The sequence below is a fragment of the Lithobates pipiens genome, unplaced genomic scaffold (genome assembly GCF_037356315.1).
Source record: "Lithobates pipiens isolate NorthernLeopardFrog02 unplaced genomic scaffold, aLitPip1_a1.2 Scaffold_30, whole genome shotgun sequence".
In the NCBI taxonomy this organism is placed as follows: domain Eukaryota; kingdom Metazoa; phylum Chordata; class Amphibia; order Anura; family Ranidae; genus Lithobates; species Lithobates pipiens.
Genome location: NW_027507791.1, coordinates 133,730,557 through 133,751,785, shown reverse-complemented (window position 1 = coordinate 133,751,785; position 21,229 = coordinate 133,730,557). Strand labels below are relative to the sequence as shown.

The 21,229-nt window shown below is 47.5% G+C and overlaps 8 pseudogenes; all 8 read right to left on the bottom strand.

Annotated features, from left to right (window-relative positions):
* Positions 1–7,293: 7,293 nt before the first annotated feature.
* On the bottom strand, positions 7,294–7,402 carry LOC143950011 (5S ribosomal RNA; annotated as a pseudogene).
* Positions 7,403–7,508: 106 nt separating this feature from the next.
* Positions 7,509–7,627, bottom strand: LOC143946595 (5S ribosomal RNA; annotated as a pseudogene).
* Positions 7,628–7,728: 101 nt separating this feature from the next.
* LOC143949521 (5S ribosomal RNA) lies at positions 7,729–7,847 on the bottom strand (annotated as a pseudogene).
* Positions 7,848–19,164: 11,317 nt separating this feature from the next.
* Positions 19,165–19,283, bottom strand: LOC143947479 (5S ribosomal RNA; annotated as a pseudogene).
* A 104-nt stretch (positions 19,284–19,387) lies between these two features.
* Positions 19,388–19,506, bottom strand: LOC143945042 (5S ribosomal RNA; annotated as a pseudogene).
* Positions 19,507–19,605: 99 nt separating this feature from the next.
* On the bottom strand, positions 19,606–19,724 carry LOC143945642 (5S ribosomal RNA; annotated as a pseudogene).
* Positions 19,725–19,823: 99 nt separating this feature from the next.
* Positions 19,824–19,942, bottom strand: LOC143946648 (5S ribosomal RNA; annotated as a pseudogene).
* A 98-nt stretch (positions 19,943–20,040) lies between these two features.
* LOC143947405 (5S ribosomal RNA) lies at positions 20,041–20,158 on the bottom strand (annotated as a pseudogene).
* Between the last annotated feature and the right edge of the window lie 1,071 nt (positions 20,159–21,229).

Sequence of the window (21,229 nt, the reverse complement as noted above, 5' to 3'; positions counted from 1 at the left end):
TGACTCCTTCCAGGGCATGATCAATCAGTTTGGGTGTTTAATATTTCTGTAATGCAGTTATATAACTAGTGTTACTTTTATTTCTTCAAATATTTATACACTGGAATCTCATATAGAATAATTGCAATTGTTAAAAAAAAAAAAAAAAAAACGCAACTCTAGTTCAAAAGTAAATAAATAGTAATACAAAATATATATATTCAACAGGATAACCTAATTTAACCTAGGCTTTGACACAGGCGAGAAATCTCAAAGGATAGCCCGGTGCTAAGAATAGAGTCTTACAACCTTTACTAGAAATAGAATAGTGGAAGCACCCTTGAGAATGAGTATAAAATCAATATAACTAAGCTGTCAATTCTGAGACCAAGAGAAGGAAAACAAACCCTTTTGAGATATAAAAAGTTCAAGAAGAAAACAATTAGGTGGTACATTTATAAAGCCATAAATCTGACACTTATCAAACATTTGCTGCAAGTGAATTTTATTGTAAAAAGATAAAAAAAAATAACCACTTCTGTTCCAGATCAGTTCAGTGTTTATTAGGGATGAGCCTGATGTTCGAGTCGAACGTAAGCTTGACTCGAACATCGGGTGTTCGCCGAATAGTGAACAATTTGGGGTGTTTGTGGCAAATTGGAATAAGCCGCAGAACACCCTTTAAAAGTCTATGGGAGAAATCAAAAGTGCTCATTTTAAAGGCTTATATGCATGGTATTGTCATAAAAAAAGTGTTTGGGGACATGCCCCAGAGGACATGTATCAATGCAAAAAAAAGTTGTAAAAAACTGCAGTTTTTTCAGGAGCAGTGGTTTTAATAATGCTTAAAGTGAAACAAAGTGAAATATTCCTTTAAATTTCATACCTGGGGGTGTCTATAATATGCCTGTAAAGTGGCACCAGAGGGGGGTCACCCGGGTAATTAAATGGGTGGCCCCACCTTCAGTTATGGGGGGCTGGGATCTCAGGGTTCTCTTTGTTAAAAGGGGCTTCCAGATTCCGACAAGCCCCCTGCCTACAGACCCCCACAACCACCGGGGCAAGGGTTGTGGGGATGAGGCCCTTGTCTCCATCAACATGGGGACAAGGTGCTTTGGGGGGCTACCCCAAAGCACCCTCCCTATGTTGAGGGCATGTGGCCTGGTTACGGTCCAGGAGGGGGGGCACTCACTCGCCCACCTCTTTTCCTGCGGCCTGCCAGGTTGAGTGCTCAGATAAGGGTCTGGATTTTTGGGGGACCCCCACGCTATTTTTTTATAAAAATTTGGTGCGGGTTACCCTTAAAATCCATACCAGACCTAAAGGATCTGGTATGGATTTTGAAGGGGACCCATACACCATTTTAAAAAACAATTGGCGCAGTGTTCCCTTTAATATCCATACCAGACCTTAAGGGCCTGGTATGAAATTTGAGGGGACCCCCACGCAATTGTCTCTTCAATTTTGGTTCGGAGTTCCTCTTAATATTCATATCAGACCCAAAGGGCCTGGTATGGATTTTTGTGGAGACCCCATGCCGTTTTTTTTTTTCAATTAATTACTTTTATCTGTATTGTTGAGAACCGACAATTCATTATAGCCACGAGTAGCTTTAAAAGACTTTATTAGTGATGGACGAACTTCCGACGGGACGTTTCGCGAACGCGATCCACGAACATGCCAAAATGCGGACCCCATTCACTTTAATGGCAGTCGAACCTTAAAAACCTCCAGGTCATATTTTCAGCCACAAAATACTTACTAACTGTGCGCACATAGTCCCACAACATGGACACTGACATACCAGAAGTATTAAGTGAATCTGGGATCGACAACGACAAGCATTCTTTTTTTATCTGTGAAATTTTGACAATCCAGGAGCGCATGAAGGCCATGAAGGAGAGGCAAGGTCAGGCTAGGCTATGAAGGGGGTGCAGGAGATGATCAGTTGCACAGTCAGGGCAGCGCAGTCCTGTGCCAGTGTCCTAGTGTGCCAACCTGTGCTTGAGCCCCTGACCCCTCCCTCTGCCCGGCCCTTACCCCCACTTATGCAGGGCTCCACTGTGGTGGTCCGGAGGTGCCAGTCCAGTGCTGATCCTCAGCCATGGTGCTGGCACTGCCTGCTGATTGGCTTCTCTGCTGCTATCTCCCTCACTGTCTGAAACCAGCACCGCGATAGAGACTGAGCACTGACACCAGCACCGAGATAGAGAGCACTGACACCAGCAACTCACTGCGGGACCCAAAAATATGACACCGTTCAACCTCTTCAAACAGGAGGGTGGGGGCATATAGTATGGTGTGCTTTCTTTGTACAAGTGAGCCAAAAGGTAGAAAAAAAAAAGTCTGTGTGCTAGATTATATAAATCGTTTATAGAGTTATGCATATACATGGTCTACTGGTCACATGTGTTGAATTCCTCCGAGATCCATGCCTCATTCATTTTTATAAATGTAAGGTAGTCAACACTGTCGTCAGCTAGGTGAGTACGCTTATCGGACACGATCCCCCCTGCTGCGCTGAACGTCCTTTCGGACAGGACACTGGACGAGGGGCAAGCCAACAGTTCCATTGCAAATTGGGCAAACTCTGGCCAGAGGTCAAGCCGGCCCACCCAGTAGTTCAGGGTTTCATCACTTCTCAGGGCTTCCACATCGGCCATTAACCCGATGTACTCGGACACCTGCCGGTCTAGGCATTCCCTGATGCTGGATCCGGATGACACCTGTTGATGGGTTGGCTGAAAGAATGATCTCATATCAGAAGTGACCAACACATCTTCAAACTGCCCTCTTCTTGCAGGCGCTGTTGGATTGGTACCCGCAACTCTTTCTCTGGGGAGTGGGAATTCCTCTGCCAGCGCACGCAAAAGCAGAATGCAGCATTTCTCTAAGCAAGGCCTGCAAGTGCTCCATTCTGAAAGCCCTTTGTGATGGTGATAACATTTCCGCCATTTTGTGTTTGTACCGGGGGTCCAAGTACGTTGCCACCCAGTACTGGTCCTTGACCTTTATGCTTTTTATACGAGGATCCCTATTAAAAACACTGGAGCATGAAGGCCCCCATTTGCACTAAACTGGAAGCAGTGTGGTAGCCTGGCTCCTGCTCATCATCCAGGATAATGTCGTCCTCCTCGTTCTCCTCCCCCCATCCATGGACAACAGGGATCCCAGAAAGGTTTAAAGCATGCTCTTCTTCCTCCTCCTCATCCGCCCGGCACCATCCTCCTCTGACTCCTCTTCAGACTCCTGTTGTTCACTTGTCTCAGATAGAGTAGCCCCCCCTGGGAATTCATCCAGCATTTCAACTTCCACATCTTCCTGCTCTTGCTCCTCCACAGCTTGATCAATGACACAACGCAATGCACGCTCCATAAAGAAGGCATAAGGTACGATGTCACTGATGGTGCCATTGCTGCGACTGACCTGTTTGGTGATCTCATCAAATGGCCGAAGAAGTCTGTATGCGTCGCGCATGAGCAGCCACTGGCACGGTGTAAAAAAAAACAAGCTCCCCAGAACCTGTTCTGCCGCAGATTTCATATAGGTAGACATTAACTGCACCTTTCTGCTGGAGCAGCCTATAAAGCATATAGAAGGTTGTGCTCCATCGCGTCGGGCAATCGCAAATAAGACGTCTGACCGGCAGATTGTTCCGCCGCTGAATGTCAGCAAGGCGAACCATGGTCGTGTAAGATCTTCTGAAATGGGCCGAGATTTTCCTTGTCTGCCGCAAGATGTTCTGGATCCCAGGGTATTTGACAATGAATCGCTGCGCGACCAAGTTTAAGACGTGTGCCATGCATGGCACGTGTGTAATTTTGCCCTGTTTCAATGCGCCAAGCAGATTGGCACCGTTGTCACACCACTTTACCAACTGTCAAATTGAGCGGTGTTAGCCACTGATCTGCCTGTGAACGCAAAGCTGAAAGGAGTGCAGGGCCAGTGTGGCTCTCGGCTTCCAGGCACAACAGACACAGCACAGCATGGCAACATCTCACCTGGCATGTCAAATAGGTTCTGGGGATCTTGGGCGGCGCAGCAGAAGAGACGCTAGCAGTGGAAAAGGAGGAGTCAGCCGAGGGAGGATGGAGTAGGAGGAGGAGGAGGAGAAGAAGAGCCAGGCCTGCATGCAATCCGTGGTGGTAAAACCAAATCTACACGGGTGCCACAGGTTACATGCTTGACGGCCGTCAGAAGGTTCCCCCAGTGGGCAGTAAAAGTTATATACCTTCCCTGCCCGTGTTTACTAGACCACGTGTCTGTGGTCAGATGTATCTTGGCACCGACACTGTGTGCCAGAGGTACATTCACTTGCCGCTGAACATGGTCCTATAGCTCTGGGATGCCCTTCTGTGAGAAACCCTTCCTTCCTGGGACCTTGCATTGTGGTGTTCCAATGGCCACAAATTGTTGAAAGGCCTCAGAGTCCACCAGTTTATATGGCAGTAGATGACGGGCTATCAGTTCTGACAAGAAAGTGGTCAACCGTTGGGCAAGAGGGTTATCCGGCGTCATTTTTTTACGCTCGAACATTTGGCCCACGGAAGCCTACCTTTTCCCAGAAAAATGTTGAGGATGGCATGATGGAAGGTGGAGTGGAGGACAATCTGAGGAGAGGAGAAAGAGAATTAGAAGATGAGGCTGGACGGTGAGAGCCTGGAGTGTGGCTTTGTGGGTTCCATTGCTCCCATTGGGCTCGGTGATGGCAGCTCATGTGCCTTCTTAAGGCGGTCGTCCCTAGGTGAGTGTTGGGCTTACCGCGACTTATGCGTTGACTGCAAAGGCTGCTGATGGCAACACTATTGTCAGCAGCGGACACGTTAAAAAAACAGGGGTGAACAGCGGCGCTAGATATGGTGATAACATAAAATTATATAGCAACTGGAATATAGGTATACATAAAATGTGTGTGAATAAGAACACATGATATTAAAACATTTGTTTAAAACATAATGTCCATAAATGATCCGATGTATGATTAGCACCTGGAGGCAGCTCCCTTTGAGTGAAGCGATGAGCTCTGTGTAGAAATGGGAACAGAGGGGCGCCAGACTGAGTGCAGTATACATCATATATTTAATAAAAACGAGTAGTAACTCACAGGTTAAATTAGATGAGTTCAGTATGTGGTGAAAATCGCCAGTCCTGGAGTCTCATAAAAGTCTTCCCTTTGCAGCCTGGGACACTGGTGTGATCTTACAGGGATCCAGAGAATGCTGGGAACCAGGAGGCAGGAAACAAGAAGCAGCTGGTCGTGACTTCACAGGAACAGGAAGTGTGCTTATTCACAGTGGCAAGGAATGGTAATGCATTTCGAAGCTACAGCTTCTTCATCAGTAGCTTCGAAATGCATTACCATTCCTTGCCACTGTGAATAATCACACTTCCTGTTCCTGTGAAGTCACGACCAGCTGCTTCTTGTTTCCTGCCTCCTGGTTCCCAGCATTCTCTGGATCCCTGTAAGATCACACCAGTGTCCCAGGCTGCAAAGGGAAGACTTTTATGAGACTCCAGGACTGGCGATTTTCACCACATACTGAACTCATCTAATTTAACCTGTGAGTTACTACTTGTTTTTATTAAATATATGATTTATACTGCACACAGTCTGGCGCCCCTCTGTTCCCATTTCGACAAGTTAAAAAAGGCCCACACTGTGGAGCCATGTGCCGGCATCCTAGGAGCGCCAGATGTGACCGTACATGGTTGATGCCTCACTCCTGATACATTAGCAGTCTGGTTTGTCCCTCCTGTGCAAACTAAGTTCCGCCTGCTTCTCCTCCCTATCTGCTGGTCCATATCTCCCTCTGAACTCCCCTCCTCTTCCTCTCTTGTGGGCACCCACGTGACATCCCTAGACACATAATCATGTCACCTTCCCCACCGCTATAATTAGAGATCTCAGAGTAGGCAGCAACAGTGGGGACCAACCTCCTTGGGCTGATCTGGGTACTGTCGTCAGTCTGCTGAGTGGCGGTTGCTGCTACCTCCTCTTCCTGATCCAATGCCAAGAGTGGCTGCACATCGGAAATGTCTTGTGATGGATAGGAAAATAATTCCTGTGACTCAAGCGGAGGGTATATGGTGGTGGTGGTGTTGGTGGTAGTGTCTTTGGGGGTGCACACAGCAGAGAGTGAAGAGGGTGCAGATCGAAAGGATGAGGAGGGTGCAGAAGAGTAAGGCTGAGTGAGCCACTCAACCAAGTCTGGTGCATCCTTTGATGTAATTGAACGCACCTTCTGCAATTTGCCACTATGGCTCAAGCCTGTTGCTCCTGCCCTACCCCTGCCTCTTCCTCTGCCTGTCATTTTTTTTAAATGACCCTGTGACAAAAGTCTCTAGAGAAGTGCAGTATATGTGGAAGAAGGTATATAACACCCCGCTTCAATCTGTCATTTTGGGGTTCCACGGGTCTATCACACCAGTTATAATACTTTTTTCTAATTGCGTTTGTCACTCTTTGTAGCATCGCTGCAGAACCGCTCAGCAGTCACAATGCTACACAGTGGAAATGCACTATAATATGCTTTCTATATTTGAAAGAAAGTATATTATAAGTGTATTACAACCCTATATACTGTACACCTATACCAGTCCTTAAAAGGACTTTTGTTGACCTAATAGTAGCTAGCTAGTAGCTAGTGAATTACAGACTGTCCCTGCTCCAAACACCAAACTGTCCCTACACTGAGAAATGACAGCTGCAGAATCAGTCACGGTCAGCACTGCAGTGCACTATAATATGCTTTCTATATTTGAAAGAAAGTATATTAGAAGTGTATTACAACCCTATATACTGTACACCTATACCAGTCCTTAAAAAGGACTTTTGTGGATCTAATAGTAATAGCTAGTGATTACAGACTGACTGTCCCTGCTCCACACAGCGTCCTTTCCCTACACTGGCAAAAGACAGAATGTAAAATGGCCACCAGATCAGATCTATTTAAAAAGGTAGGGGGTATCTCCATGTGCTGAATTGTCTCAATTGGCTGTCCTGTACCCCCATGATGGATGTGTCATGGGTCAAAGTTCTTCACAATGTAAACAAATATGTCCGCCGCGAACAGCAACAGAAGGCCGCCGGTTTGGCGAATCGCGAACGAGCAAAGTTCGCCGCGAACCAGCTGCCAGACGAACCACAAGGCCATCTCTATCCGACATCAGACGAAATAGCGCATTCAGGGTGATGTGGCCTTAGGCGCTCTCACTGGCCACTCTAAACCCTCTAGACAAACACCAAGATTGTCACCTTGGCAAACAAGCAGAAAAATAAACAGGTCGTCGACGCCAACAACATAAAAAAAAAAAAGCCTACGGCACCTGGTATTCCCAGGCGGTCTCCCCTCCAGGTACTAACCAGGCCCAACCCTGCTTAGCAACTGAGATTGGGCATATTCAGGGTGATGTGGCCGTAGACGATCTCTCTGGCCTCACTCAACCCTCTTGACAAACGGCAAGATGGTCACATTCGGGGAAAAAAGCAGAAAAATAAACAGGTCGTCGATGCCAACAACATTAAAAAAAGCCTACAGCACCTGGTATTCCCAGGCGGTCTCCCATCCAGGTACTAACCAGGCTGGACCCTGCTTACCATCCGAGATCAGGTGAGTTTGGGCGCATTCAGGGTGATGTGGCCGTAGGCAATCTCTCTGGCCACTCTCCACCCTCTTGGCAAATACCAAGATGGTCACCTCGGCAAACAAGCAGAAAGATAAACAGGTCGTCGACACCAACATTAAAAAAACCCTACGGCACCTGGTATTCCCAGGCGGTCTCCCATCCAAGTACTAACCAGGCCTGACCATGCTTAGCCTCCAAAATCAAACAAGATCGGGCACATTCAGGGTGAAGCGGCCGTAGGCGATCTCTTCATGCACTCTCAACCCTCTTGAGAGACGCCAAGATGGTCACCTCGGGAAACAAGCAGAAAAATAAACGGGTCGTCGACGCCAACATAAAGGAAAAAAAAGTCAAAAGAAAGTGTAGCGCTAATTACTGCAAACAATATAGCAAAGTACTGTAACATCAGGGGTTGTTTTAGCTTAAGGGTAGCGCTTACCAGTGAGCTGAGTCCATGCCAGATATGCCGTTTTAAGGGGTTTATTGGCCCATTTTTATTAAAGAAAGAAAATGTACAATAACAGAAGAGTTGCCAGCACAGGGGTTTCATCTTTCCATAGCAACAATGTAAGTAAAACGAACAATGCCAATCCACCTGGCTCTCTTTAGCAGCACTCCTGCTCAGACTTATGCTTCAGCCATCTCGGCTCTATAACAGAGTTCTTGTACACCCAGTACCTCAGCACTCTTTTCCAGCTTCCTTTTCCAGCCCACAAGCTTGGACCCTCTGTCTGCCCTGACAGACCAACCTTTGCAGATATGCACACTTCTCCCTTGCTTGCCTGGACTACTTGGGAGGGTGGAGCCCAGAACCATGGTCAGGTGTCTACAAATAGCCCAGTACACACCTGACCAGTCAGTATGCTGGTGGATCTCAAAACCTGGACCCAGGACTGGGGATTTCATCCCACCCGGATCTCTACAAAATCCCCAGATCCCAAAACGGATTTTAGTAAACAATGAGGAGATGAAAAGCCAGTTCCCTCCCATATAAGAAAATAAACTGGAGCCCCTCAACCTGCCTGGTTGAGAATCCTCTGTCCAAACACTGGTGGGGTACCCCACTACCACATATCCCCCCCTTTTTTTCGATCCGGAGGAAGGAATACCAGCACCTATCATGGTTGGGACACCTCTGTGCTGGCTGTCAGCCACGAAGGCCCAACCTTTTTTTCGGGTGCACTTTCAGGCACGTCCCACTCTGGATCTTAACAGGGTCCTATATTTTCCCATCCTCAGCCTTCTCCCTCTTCTTTTTGGGTCCCTGAGCTTATTCATTTTTCTTGGGGAAACTCTGCTTTCCCTGATCCTTCCTTTCAACTCACTGACAGCTTATCTTCACTATAGGTCATAATACCATTCTCTGGTTATCCACGGAAATCACATCATTATTAACAGCACCAATCATAAGCAGATCACCAATTTTGAGATCCCAACTTCCAATACCATCCGTGCTTTTTTCAGAGTTTGTTAGGACCTGTCCTGAGGAGGGAACACACACAGGCGAGTGCCTATGCTCCACGGAACTTTTACCAAGCTCCACCTTACCTACTATCCAACACTCCATGGGAGCCTGTCCTAACAAATGACACTGACCCAAGCACAACTCATTCCTTACTGCGATAATACCAACTGGTGTACACATTACAGTGCTACCGCAACCAATACCTTCAGCACTTTCTTCCACAGTGTCTCCGGGTACCTTAACCTGTACCTCTTGGCCAGTGACAGAAAGCATTTCCACTACTGCTGCATCCGTTCTGGGCCCTACCTTTTCATGAGATCTAGCAAGTGAGACAGTATCTGCACCCTCTACTGACCACTGCTCAGCCACACCACCAAAGATGTTTTCAGTCACTGCACTAGGCGGAGAGACCTCTGATATCTCCAACAGTTCCCCTGAGCGACTTCCATACCAGTCAACAACTGGAAGTACCCTCACCGGGAATTGGGAGATCCTGTGCCAAGTGGTTATTAAACATTGGGCCCACCAATTCCATTCTTGGGCAAGGTTTTCCAGCACCGCCTGTACCACCTGGCTCCACCCATTGGTACTACGCAGCACCACCTGGTTCAACCATGATGGAGACACCCAAGTGTACAGCGAGTGTGTTTTTGCCAACTCCAGCATTTCAAGTAAACTTTCCGTTATTTCTAAACATTCCATGTCTAAAGTTGTGACCTCTTTAGGGACCTTTCCCTCCTCCGAGACATGGAGGGACTCATCCCCTGTAGTTTGAGACCTTGGAAGAAACCTCCACCTCTCTGAATGTACCCACCATCACTGCACATTGCTCCCCTGGAGCACTGTCAGCCACATGTCTCCTCTTACCCTCCAACTCAACAATGAGCCTCTGCAGGTCAACAATAGTTACATTGTCACCTTGACACATGCTATTACTTAGTTGCTGGGCTGTGGACAACTCATCTGCCATGCCTTCGCCCAGAACCGTTCCTTCAGACTGGAGGGCATCAACCTTTGCAGGGGCTGATGTACCCTTGAGCACCGGCCATTCTGTGATCCCTCCATTGGGCATAGCAGGTGTTCTGTCCACACCTTTGTTACACATCATTGCTTCGTAATTCCTTGTCACTTGGCCTAGTGCCACAAGTACTTCCTTGCACCAATCATCCCAGTCCCTTGTGATTCCATCACGAGCGCTCCATCAGCTGCTCTAGAAGGCCCCACAGGAACCTGGGATTCACTAGCCAAAACAGTACACTTGTCACTTCTATCTACCTCACATTGTGACAATTTTTTTTACTTACATCAACCTGAGAGATTGCATCCTCTACCAAGGCAAGATGCAATACCCCATTTTGACCACCTTGCTCTGGTGGCTCTACAGACACCTCCAGCTTTGCACCCTCAGCTTTTGCAGGCTGAATTAACCCCTTGCCAACTGGATTACACTAATGCCCTGTACACACGGTCGGAGAATCCGTCGGAATGCGTCTTATCGGACTGTGTCGTCAGATAATCCGACTGTGTGTGGTATGCATCGGACTGATTCCGTCCGAATCTACGTCGGACCCAATTTTCCAACATGTTGGAAATATTTCCCGACCAACTGGGTCGGTCGAACCTAATCCGATCATGTGTAGAGCATTTTGATTGGACCAAGGGCCACGCATGCTCAGATCAAATTCCTACATCAAAGCTATTGGCTACTAGCCTGAATGTAGTCCCATCGTAACGAAATTACGTCATCACGTTCTGAAAGATTGGATTTTTTGCCAACTTGGCCCGACCGTTTGTATGCAACAGTTTCGGACACAATCCGTCGGACTAAATCCGACGGACAAAATCTGACGGATTTGGTTGGCAAAATCTCCGACCGTGTGTACGTGGGCTTAGGGTTGTGGGGCTGTGCCCACACACTCTCACTGTGTGAATTAATCCCCCCTTGTTCCACAAGCATAGCACCAGAGCCATCCTGGACAGCCTCTGATTCCAACACATGGAGACCCCATGAGACTTCCATGGACAATCCTGTGCCTCTGCCTGTCATGGGAGATCTCCTACTCTCATCATTGGTAGTGAACACATTACCAACCTCACTCTCTGATAGGACATTACAAGAAATACACATTTCAAGGTCATTACAATCATCACCTTTACCAATAGTATCACTTTTGTCAGTACGATCATTAGCATTTTCATTGAATGTAGACACAACTGCCATTTTTTGTGGGTTGTCTATGAGCCACCATAACCTCTGAGCGACTCTACACAGCGCCCACTCTCTGTAAAGGGGCACTCTTGCCTATTTGGGCAGCTCCATAGCTGACCTGGTAAGCTCTTCTCCATCACTGCAAACTCCTTGGAAGTTTCCCTGGGCAATCCTGCAGCAGCTGCCACAAGAGAACATGGTACCAGCACTGTTTTTGTCATCCCTAGCTCAATTTTCCCAGCCATCTGCTGGATCATAGCAGGCACATGCAGAGTCCCCATGTCCTTTTCAGTCTTTAGCCCTGCGTCTATTTGGGCTTTATGCTGCACCTCCCCACTGCTCTGGGTAGCACACTGCAGAAAGTCTATGTCCATTTATACTTTAGATCTCCCCACTGGACATACTGCCACTTCACTGGGTTCAGCATCATAAACTGAAACAGTCTTACCAGTTCCTGCAGCTGATGTCATAGCCTTCACTTGAGTGTCCTGAGTCACAGGTGTGGTGTCTCCACAAGCTGACTCCCCCATGTGGCCATGGAGCAACACTGCAGCCTTTCTGGACCCACTGACGCCCCTGTAGGTAACACAAGATCCCTGTTGCTAGGGGTAACTGCAGACTTGCACTCCAAATCTGGTTGGCTATACCTCATGCAGGATTCAGGCTGATGTGCTCTCCTTTCTGGGCTGACCACTTTCCCTAAGCGGTCATGATAGAAAACCTTATGTTTCTCTGAATTTCCAAAACCTATGTCTTACGGTTACACTTCTCCCATCCTGGAGCATTGCTGGCAGCCCATGATGCGATGGAACTCTCCTCTAAAAAGGATTTCCTCTTTAAACTTGCAGTAGTCATCCTGGTCCCCATCCATCAAATGATAAACCAACCGGAACTCTGTCCATAATAAGGTTTGCAGCAGTTTTGCCCACCAGTCCCTAGGCCATTTTCTCTTAACAGCAACTTTTTCAAATCTTACAAGGAAGTCCCCGACCTCCTCTGTAGGCAGCATGGGTTGCATATAGTCAGGGGCCAAGATCTGAGCCCCTTGCACTGCGCCCCACTCTTTGCGATTCCGCTTGAACCATTCATTCACTGTCTCACACATCACTGGCCCCTTTTGACTGGCCCTCCAAGGTGGAGACATCTTCTCAGGCCACGCTGAGCTCACTTCCTCTTTAACTTGATTTAACATGAACTTCTTGTGTTTTGACTGCCTCATCCTTGCAATCACATGCACAGCAGCTTGTTACACAGTTCTCAGCATAAAAAAAATAAAATTCTCACAGATGCACTACCTGCACACAATGCAACACAGTCCATCAATTGAACTCCTGTGCAATGCAGTTTGCCTGGCTGCCACACACAGCTAGCAGCAGTTCCTGAAATGACTCACTACTGGTACAGAGACCCGGATTTCACCATCTGTATGCCCGCATTCAAACACTACTAGTAACATCGGGGGTTGTTTTAGCTTAAGGGTAGAGCTTATCAGTGAGCTGAGTCCACACCAGATATGCCATTTTAAGGGCTTGTAGGCCCACTTTTATTAAAGAAAGAAAATGTCCGATAACAGAAGAGTTGCCCACACAGGGGTTTCAGCTTTCCACAGCAACAATGTAAGTAAAACTAACAATATAAAGCCACCTGGCTCTCTTTAGCCCTCTTCAGCCCTCTCAGCTCTATAACAGAGTTCCTGTACACCCAGTACCTCAGCTTGGACCCTCTGTCTGCTCTGACAGACCGACCTGTGCAGACAGGCACACTTCTCCCTTGCTTGCCTGGACTCCTCGGGAGGGTGGAGCCCAGAACCATGGTCAGGTGTGTACAAATAGACCAGCACACACCTGATCAGTCAGTATGCTGGTGGATCTCAAAACCTGGACCCACGACTGGGGATTTCATCCAACCCGGATCACTACAAAATCCCCAGGCTCCAGATTCCAAAACGGATTTTAGTAAACAAATAATGAGGAAACTTAAAAGCCAGTTTCCTCCCAAATAAGAAAATAAACTGGAGCCCCTCAACCTGCCTGTTTGAGAATCCTCCGTCCAAACACTGGTGGGGTACCTCACTACCACAGTACTCAGTGATGATATGATAAATAGGGATGGCCTTGCGGTTCGCCTGGCGGTCGGTTTGCGGCAAATTTTGCGTGTTTGCCAAACCGGCGGACTTCTGGCGCTGTTTGTGCGGTGGACATATGCGTTTCCATTGTGAAAAAACTTTGACCCATGATGACACATCCATCATGGGGTACAGGACAGCCAATTTAAACATTTCAGCACATGGACAATTGGACATTCCCCCTATCTTATAAATAGACCTGATCTGACGGGCATTTTACATTCTGTCTTTTGTCAGTCTAGGGAGAGGTTGATGTGTGGAGCAGGGACACACTGTAGTGACACAAATCACTAGCTATTAGGTCCACAAAAGTCCTTTTAAGGACTGGTATAGGTGTACAGTATATAGGGTTCTGGTGCACTGCTGCTGACTGCTGTGCTGCTGATTGCTGAGTGCACTGCTGACCGATTCTGCAGCTGTCTTTTGTCAGTGTAGGGAAAGGATGCTGTGTGGAGCAGGGACAGTCAGTTTAATCACTAGCTATTACTATTAGGTCCACAAAGGTCCTTTTAAAGACTGGTATAAGTGTACAGTATATAGGGTTGTACATGTGTAATGCATGTGATCATGAGTGTTATAAGTGAAATGCCTATTTCTGGTACTCTTATAGATATAAGTGCTTATCTTTCACTATCAGCTATCAACCTTAATCATACTCAGTTAAGATGTCTGCCAGCTTCCCCCTTCACGTGGAACGAAACTGTTATGCCCCGTACACACGAGAGGGATTAAGTCTGACAGACCTCCAAAGGAGTTCCGCCGGAGTTCCGACGGAGTTCTGGCGGACTTTTCGACCGAACGGACTTGACCACACACCATCACACCAAACTCCGACGGAGTCGAACGTGATGACGTACGACTGGATTCGACGTAGGAAGTTCCTAGACAGTAGCCAATAGCTGCCCTAGCGTCGGTTTTAGTCCGTCGGAGTAGCACACACACGAGCGGATTTTTCAAAGGGGACCGGGTCCGGCGGAGTTCCGTCGGGAAAATTTAAAGCATGCTTCATTTCTAAAGTCCGTCAGACTTTAGCTTCGCTAAAGTCCGTTGCAGCCCACACACGATCGGATAGTCCGCCGGACTCAGTCCGTCGGAGTTTGGATGTCGAAAAGTCCGCTCGTGTGTACGGGGCATAAGGGTTAAAAAGAGCAAAGTTAAAAAGAAGATTGTGCCTGTTTTCAGAACCATGAGACTACACCCAAGAGGAAAAAGGGGCTGAAAACAAGACCCTATATAGCTACGATAGTCTGCTTTTCCCTTTTTAAGACATAACCCAGCTAATAAGCTTATACTTCGTCACAATAATGAATATGTATAATTTGTGCTTTGTACACGCTGTCATTCATCTAATTTTTGATTTGATAGTAAGGTATCCGGCTCATTGTATATCAGCCGGAGTTCAGGAAATAAAATAGAGAGCCATCTGAATACTAAACTGTGTCTGCGTCAGTGTTTGACTTCAAGTGTGCACACTTTCATATTGAAGATTAATTAATTTGGCCAGGGGGACAGAAGCAAAAAAGGTACAGAGTGGTTCTGGTTTGTATCCAAAACGCACGTATAATCTACTTTCTTTCAAATATAGAAAGCCTATTATACTTGATTGCTGACCGATTCTGCAGCTGTCTTTTATCAGTGTACGGGCTGAGAGACAGTCTGCAAATCACTAGCTACTAGGTCCACAAAAGGTCCTTTTAAGGACTGGTATAGGTGCACAGTATATAGGGTTCTGGTGCACTGCTGCTGACTGCTGTGCTGCTGAGTGTACTGCTGACCGATTCTGCAGCTGTCTTTTGTCAGTGTAGGGACAGGATGCTGTGTGGAGCAGGGACAGTCTGTTTAATCACTAGCTATTACTATTAGGTCCACAAAGATCTTTTTAAGGACTGGTATAGGTGTACTATTTGGTGTGCAGTATATAGGGGTGTAATACACATATAAAATACTTGCACATATAGAAAGCATAGTATAGTGCATTTTCACTGTGCAGCATTGTGACTGCTGAGCGGTTCTGCAGCGATACTACAAAGAGTGACAAACGCAATTAGAAAAAAGTAATATAACTGGTGCGATAGACCAGTGGCCCTCAAAAACAACAGATTGAAGTGGGGTGTTATATACCTTTTTCCACATACATACTGCACTTCTCTAGAGACTTTTGTCACAGGGTCATTTAAAAAATGACAGGCAGAGGAAGAGGCAGGCCCTTCCGCAGGGGTGGTAGGGGTAGGGCAGGAGCAACAGACTTGAGCCAAAGTGGCAAATTTCAGAAGGTGCGTGCGATTACGTCAAAGGACGCACCAGACTTGGTTGAGTGGCTCACTCAGCCTTGCTCTTCTGCACCCTCCTCATCCTCTCGATCTGCACCCTCTTCACTCTCTGCTGTGTGCACCTCCAAAGACACTACCACCAACACCACCACCACCATATACCTTTCGCTTGAGTCACAGGAATTATTTTCCGATCCATCACAAGACATTTCCGATGCGCAGCCATTCTTGGCATTGGATCAGGAAAAGGAGGTAGCAACGACCGCCACTCAGCAGACTGACAACAGTACCCAGATCAGCCCAAGGAGGAGGTTGGTCCCCGCTGTTGCTGCCTACTCCGAGATCTCTAATTATAGCAGTGGGGAAGGTGACGTTGATGATGACATGTCTAGTGATGTCACCTGTGTGCCCACAAGAAAGGAAGAGGAGGGGAGTTCAGAGGGAGATATGGACCAGCAGATAGGGAGGAGAAGCAGGCGGAACTTACATTGCACAGGAGGGACAAACCAGACTGCTAATGTAGCAGGAGCGAGGCATCAACCATGTACGGTCACATCTGGTGCTCCCAGGACGCCGGCACTTGGCTCCGCAGTGTGGGCTTTTTTAACGTGTCCGCTGCTGACAATAGTGTTGCCATCTGCAATCTTTGCAGTCAACGCATAAGTCATGGTAAGCCCAACACTCACCTAGGGATGACCACCTTAAGAAGGCACATGAGCAGCCATCACCGAGCCCAGTGGGAGCAACGGAACCCACAAAGCCACACTCCAGGCTCTCACCGTCCAGCCTCGTCTTTTACTTCTCCTTCTTCTCTCTTCTCACAATTGTCCTCCACTCCACCTTCCATCATGCCGTCCTCACGTTTTTCTGCAAAAAGGCAGGCTTCCGTGGGCCAAATGTTCGAGCATAAAAAAAATAAAATAAAAGGATGACGCCGGATAACCCTCTTGCCCAACGGTTGACAGCTGGCTTGTCAGAACTGATAGCCTGCCAACTACTGCCATATAAACTGGGGAACTCGGAGACCTTTCGAAAATTTGTGGCCATTGGAACACCACAATGGAAGGTCCCAGTAAGGAAGTATTTCTCACAGAAGGGCATCCCAGAGCTATATGGCCATGTTCAGCGGCAAGTGAATGTATCTCTGGCACACAGTGTCAAGATACATTTGACCACAGACACGTAGTCTAGCAAACACGGGCAGGGAAGGTATATAAAACTTTTACTGCCCACTCAACCTTCTATATGCTTGATAGACTGCTCCAGCACAAGCGTGCAGTTAACGGCTACCTGTATGAACTCTGTGGCAGAAAAGGTTCTGGGAGCTTGCTTTTTTTTCACCACGCCAGTGGCTGCTAATGCGCGACGCATGCAAACTTCTGCGGCCATTTGATGAAATCACCAAACTAGTCAGTCGCAGCCATGGCGCCATCAGTGACATTGTACCTTATGCCTTCTTTATGGAGCGTGCATTGCGTCATGTCATTGATCAAGCTGTGGAGGAGCAGGAGCAAGAAGATGAGGCAGTTGCAATGCTGGATGAATTCCCAGGGGGGCTACTCTGAGACAAGTCAACAGGAGTCTGAAGAGGAGTCAGAGGAGGATGGTGCCGGGGCGGATGAGGAGGAGCAAGAAGAGCACGCTTTAAACCTTTCTGGGATCCCTGTTGTGCGTGGATGGGGAGAGGAGGACGGCATTATCCTGGATGATGAGCAGGAGCCAGGCCACCACACCGCTTCCAGTTTAGTGCAAATGGGGGCCTTCATGCTCCAGTGTTTTAACAGGGACCCCCATATAAAAAGCATAAGGGTCAAGGACCAGTACTGGGTGGCAACGTACTTAGACCCCCGGTACAAACACAAAATGGCAGAAATGTTACCACCGTCACAGAGGGCTGTCAGAATGGAGCACTTCCAGGCCTTGCTTCGAGAAATGCTGCATTCTGCTTTTGCGTGCGCTGGAATTCCCACTCCCAGAGAAAGAGTTACGGGTACCAATCCAACAGCACCTGCAAGAAGAGGGCGGTTTGAAGATGTGTTGGTGACTTCTGATATGAGGTCATTCGTTCAGCCGACCCATTGACAGGTCTCATCCGGATCCAGCATCAGGGAACGCCTAGACCAGGGATATGCAATTAGTGGGCCTCCAACTGTTGCAGAACTACAAGTCCCATGAGGCATAGAAAGACTTTGACAGCCACAAGCATGACACCCAGAGGCATGATGGGACTTGTAGTTTAGCAACTGCTGGAGGTCTGCTAATTGCATATCCCTAGCCTAGACCAACAGGTGTCCGACTACATTGGGTTAACGGCCGATGTGGACGCTCTGAGGAGTGATGAACCCCTGGACTACTAGATGGGCAGGCTTGACCTCTGGCCAGAGCTTGCCCAATTTGCAATGGCACTGTTGGCTTGCCCCTCGTCCAGTGTCCTGTCTGAAAGGACGTTAAGCGCAGCAGGAGGGGATCGTGACCGATAAGTGCACTCGCCTAGCTCACGACAGTGTTGACTACCTCACATTTATAAAAATGAATGAGTCATGGATCTCGGAGGAATTCAACACATGTGACCAGTAGACCATGTATATGCATAACTCTATAAACGATTTATTATGCCATTAAAGTCAATGGGGTACACCGCAAACTTTGCGGTTCGCAAACTTTTGGCTGCGTTCGCGGAACGTCCCGTCGGAAGTTCGTCCATCACTAAATGATAAAATGGTGAATACTGAAAAAAAAAACACCTACAACAATGAAGTGTCAATGTGTATATAACAGCAGTATATGCAATGCTTATCACAGATCAGAAATCAGTGTATATAAACAAATATACATGCATAAACTGTATAGGGGATAGCCTACGATGATATTAAAATAAAAAGTCCCACACAGTGAATAGTCCAATCAAGTGATCTGTGATTCAATTGCCCAAAGTTGTGGTAATAAAACAGAAAATTCCACACAATGAATAGTCCAATCAAGTGATCAGTAACTCAATCACCAAAAACTGTAGTCAGAGTGAGTCTTTAATCAATCTCGGTAGCTTCACAGGTGGAAATCAGAGAGATAAAAACACTCTTACCAGATAAGTTGGATACAAGTACCATATGGCAATATATCATGGAGGCTTGAAGTGCTAGAACCACTAGCACACAGGAAAGACAGAGCCAGACGATGCAGGCTACAAGGCGGCCATCATGGAGAGCAGCGCCTATCCACACCAAACGTCTTGTGATGAAAATATCTCAGCAAAGGTTCCAGAATGGCTCAGAACAATCCCATGGTGTAAAAACCAAAAAGGCAAAGAACGACAAATAGTGCAGGTCAAAAATTATCTAAAACTTTATTCACATCTTAAAGTAAAACAGATGTGACATAAAATGTGATCACATAAAAAGATTAAAAGCAATGTGGGAAGCGTAAGTTAAGCATAGTCCGATGCGTTTCGACACAATAGGTCATCGACTGGGCATATCTCAACATTAAAAAAAGCCTACGCCACCTGTTATTCCCAGGCGGTCTCCCATGCAGGTACTACCCAGGCCTGACCCTGCTTAGCCTCTGAGATCAGACGAGACCGGGTGCATTCAGGGTGATGTGGCCATAGGCGATCTCTTAGGGCACTCTAAACCCTCTTGACAAACGCCAAGATGGTCACCTCGGGCAACAAGCAGAATAATAAACAGGTCGTGGACGCCAACAACATTAAAAAAAGCCTACAGCACCTGGTATTCCCAGGCGGTCTCCTATCCAGGTACTAATCAGGCCCGACCCTGCTTAGCCTCCGAGACCAGACGAGATTGGGTGCATTCAGGGTGATGTGGCCGAAGGCAATCGCTTTGGGCACTCTCAACCCTCTTGACAAACGCCAAGATGGTCACCTCGGGAAACAAGCAGAAAAAAACAGGTCGACGCCAGCAACTTAAAAAGATGTCTACGGCACCTGGTTTTCCCAGGCATTCTCCCATCCAGGTACTAACCAGGCCCGACCCTGCTTAGCCTCTGAGATCAGATGAGATCAGGCACATTCAGGGTGATGTGGCCATAGGCAATGTCTCCAGGCACTCTCAATCCTCTTGAAAAACACCAAGATGGTCACCCTGGGAAACAAGCGGAACAAAACAGCTCGATGCCAACAACATAAACAGAAGCCTACGGCACTTGGTATTCCCAGGCAGTCTCCCATTCAGATACTAACCAGGCCCGACCCTGCTTAGCCTCCGAGATCAGACAAGATCGAGCGCATTCAGGGTGATGTGGCCGTAGGCGATCTGTTCAGGCACTCTCAACCCTCTTGACAAACGCCAAAATGGTCACCTTGGGAAACAAGTGCAAAAAAACAGGTTGACACAATAACATAAAAAGAAGCCTACAGCACCTGGTATTCCCAGGTGGTATCCATCCAGGTACTAACGAGGCCCGACCCTGCTTAGCCTCCGAGATCAGACGAGATCGGGCGCACTCAGGGTGATGTGGCCGTAGGTAATCTCTTTGGGCCCTCTCAACCCTCTTGACAAACACCAAGATTCTCATGTTGGGAAACAAGCGGAAAAAAAACAGGTCCACACCAACAACATAAAAAGAAGCCTAAGGCACCTGTTATTCCCAGGTGGATTCCTTGGCCGGACTGGGAATAAAAAACAGCCCTGGAAAAAATTTCCTACCAGCCCCACAGCATTACGTCATTATTTTCTTGTTCATGAAAAGTGCATTTTAAAGCACATTTGATGAAGAGTTTATTATATATATATATATATATATATATATATATATATATATTTTATACAAATTACAAGTGGTCAATCAAGTGGGACCCCAGGAACTCAGAACATGGGGGGGGGGGGGACAACCTTCAGCAGAAAGAATACACTAAGGTAAAGGGGGGTGGGTTACTAATATGAAGGGGGATCCCTTTATATAAGGGCCCCCTTACATTATCGTATTCACTCCCCCCTTACATCAGTGCCCCCCCCCCCCCGTCTGGCTTGGTGGTGCTGTCACTGACCTCCTCTCGGGTGCACTGTGCAGAGCTCAGTCGGCTCCAGCTTGGTGGCTCTGGTTTTATCCTATAGTCTCCTCTCCACAGTCCACACAAGTCTGACTTCTCCCATGACCCCCATCCCGCTGGAACTCCCACTCTTGACTCCTCTCCAAACTCCCTCAGAGACTGCAGTCATGCTACAGGAGATGGTCAGAGACTGCAGACTTGATGCAAGAGCTCAATGCAGTCTCACTGTGCCCATCAAATGTATATTTACTGTGCCGTGAATGCAGTCTGACTGTGCCCATAAAAGCAGCCTCACTGTGCCCATTATTGCAGCCCCTCCTGTGCCCCATGTCCTAGTCTGCAGTCCCTGTCCGTGGTAAGGTGTGTGGTTGATACTCGGTACGGTACCTTGCATGCCAGCAGGATATCCATGACGGCCAGCAGCAGGCAGGGTCTGTTCTCGTTTTGGATGGGGACGGTGCTCCTTCCAGAGGATCTGTTTGCTGTGAGATGGAGTGGTCCCTGGCCACCTGCACCTTCAGCCGTCCTCATTTTCCAGCCCCAGTCA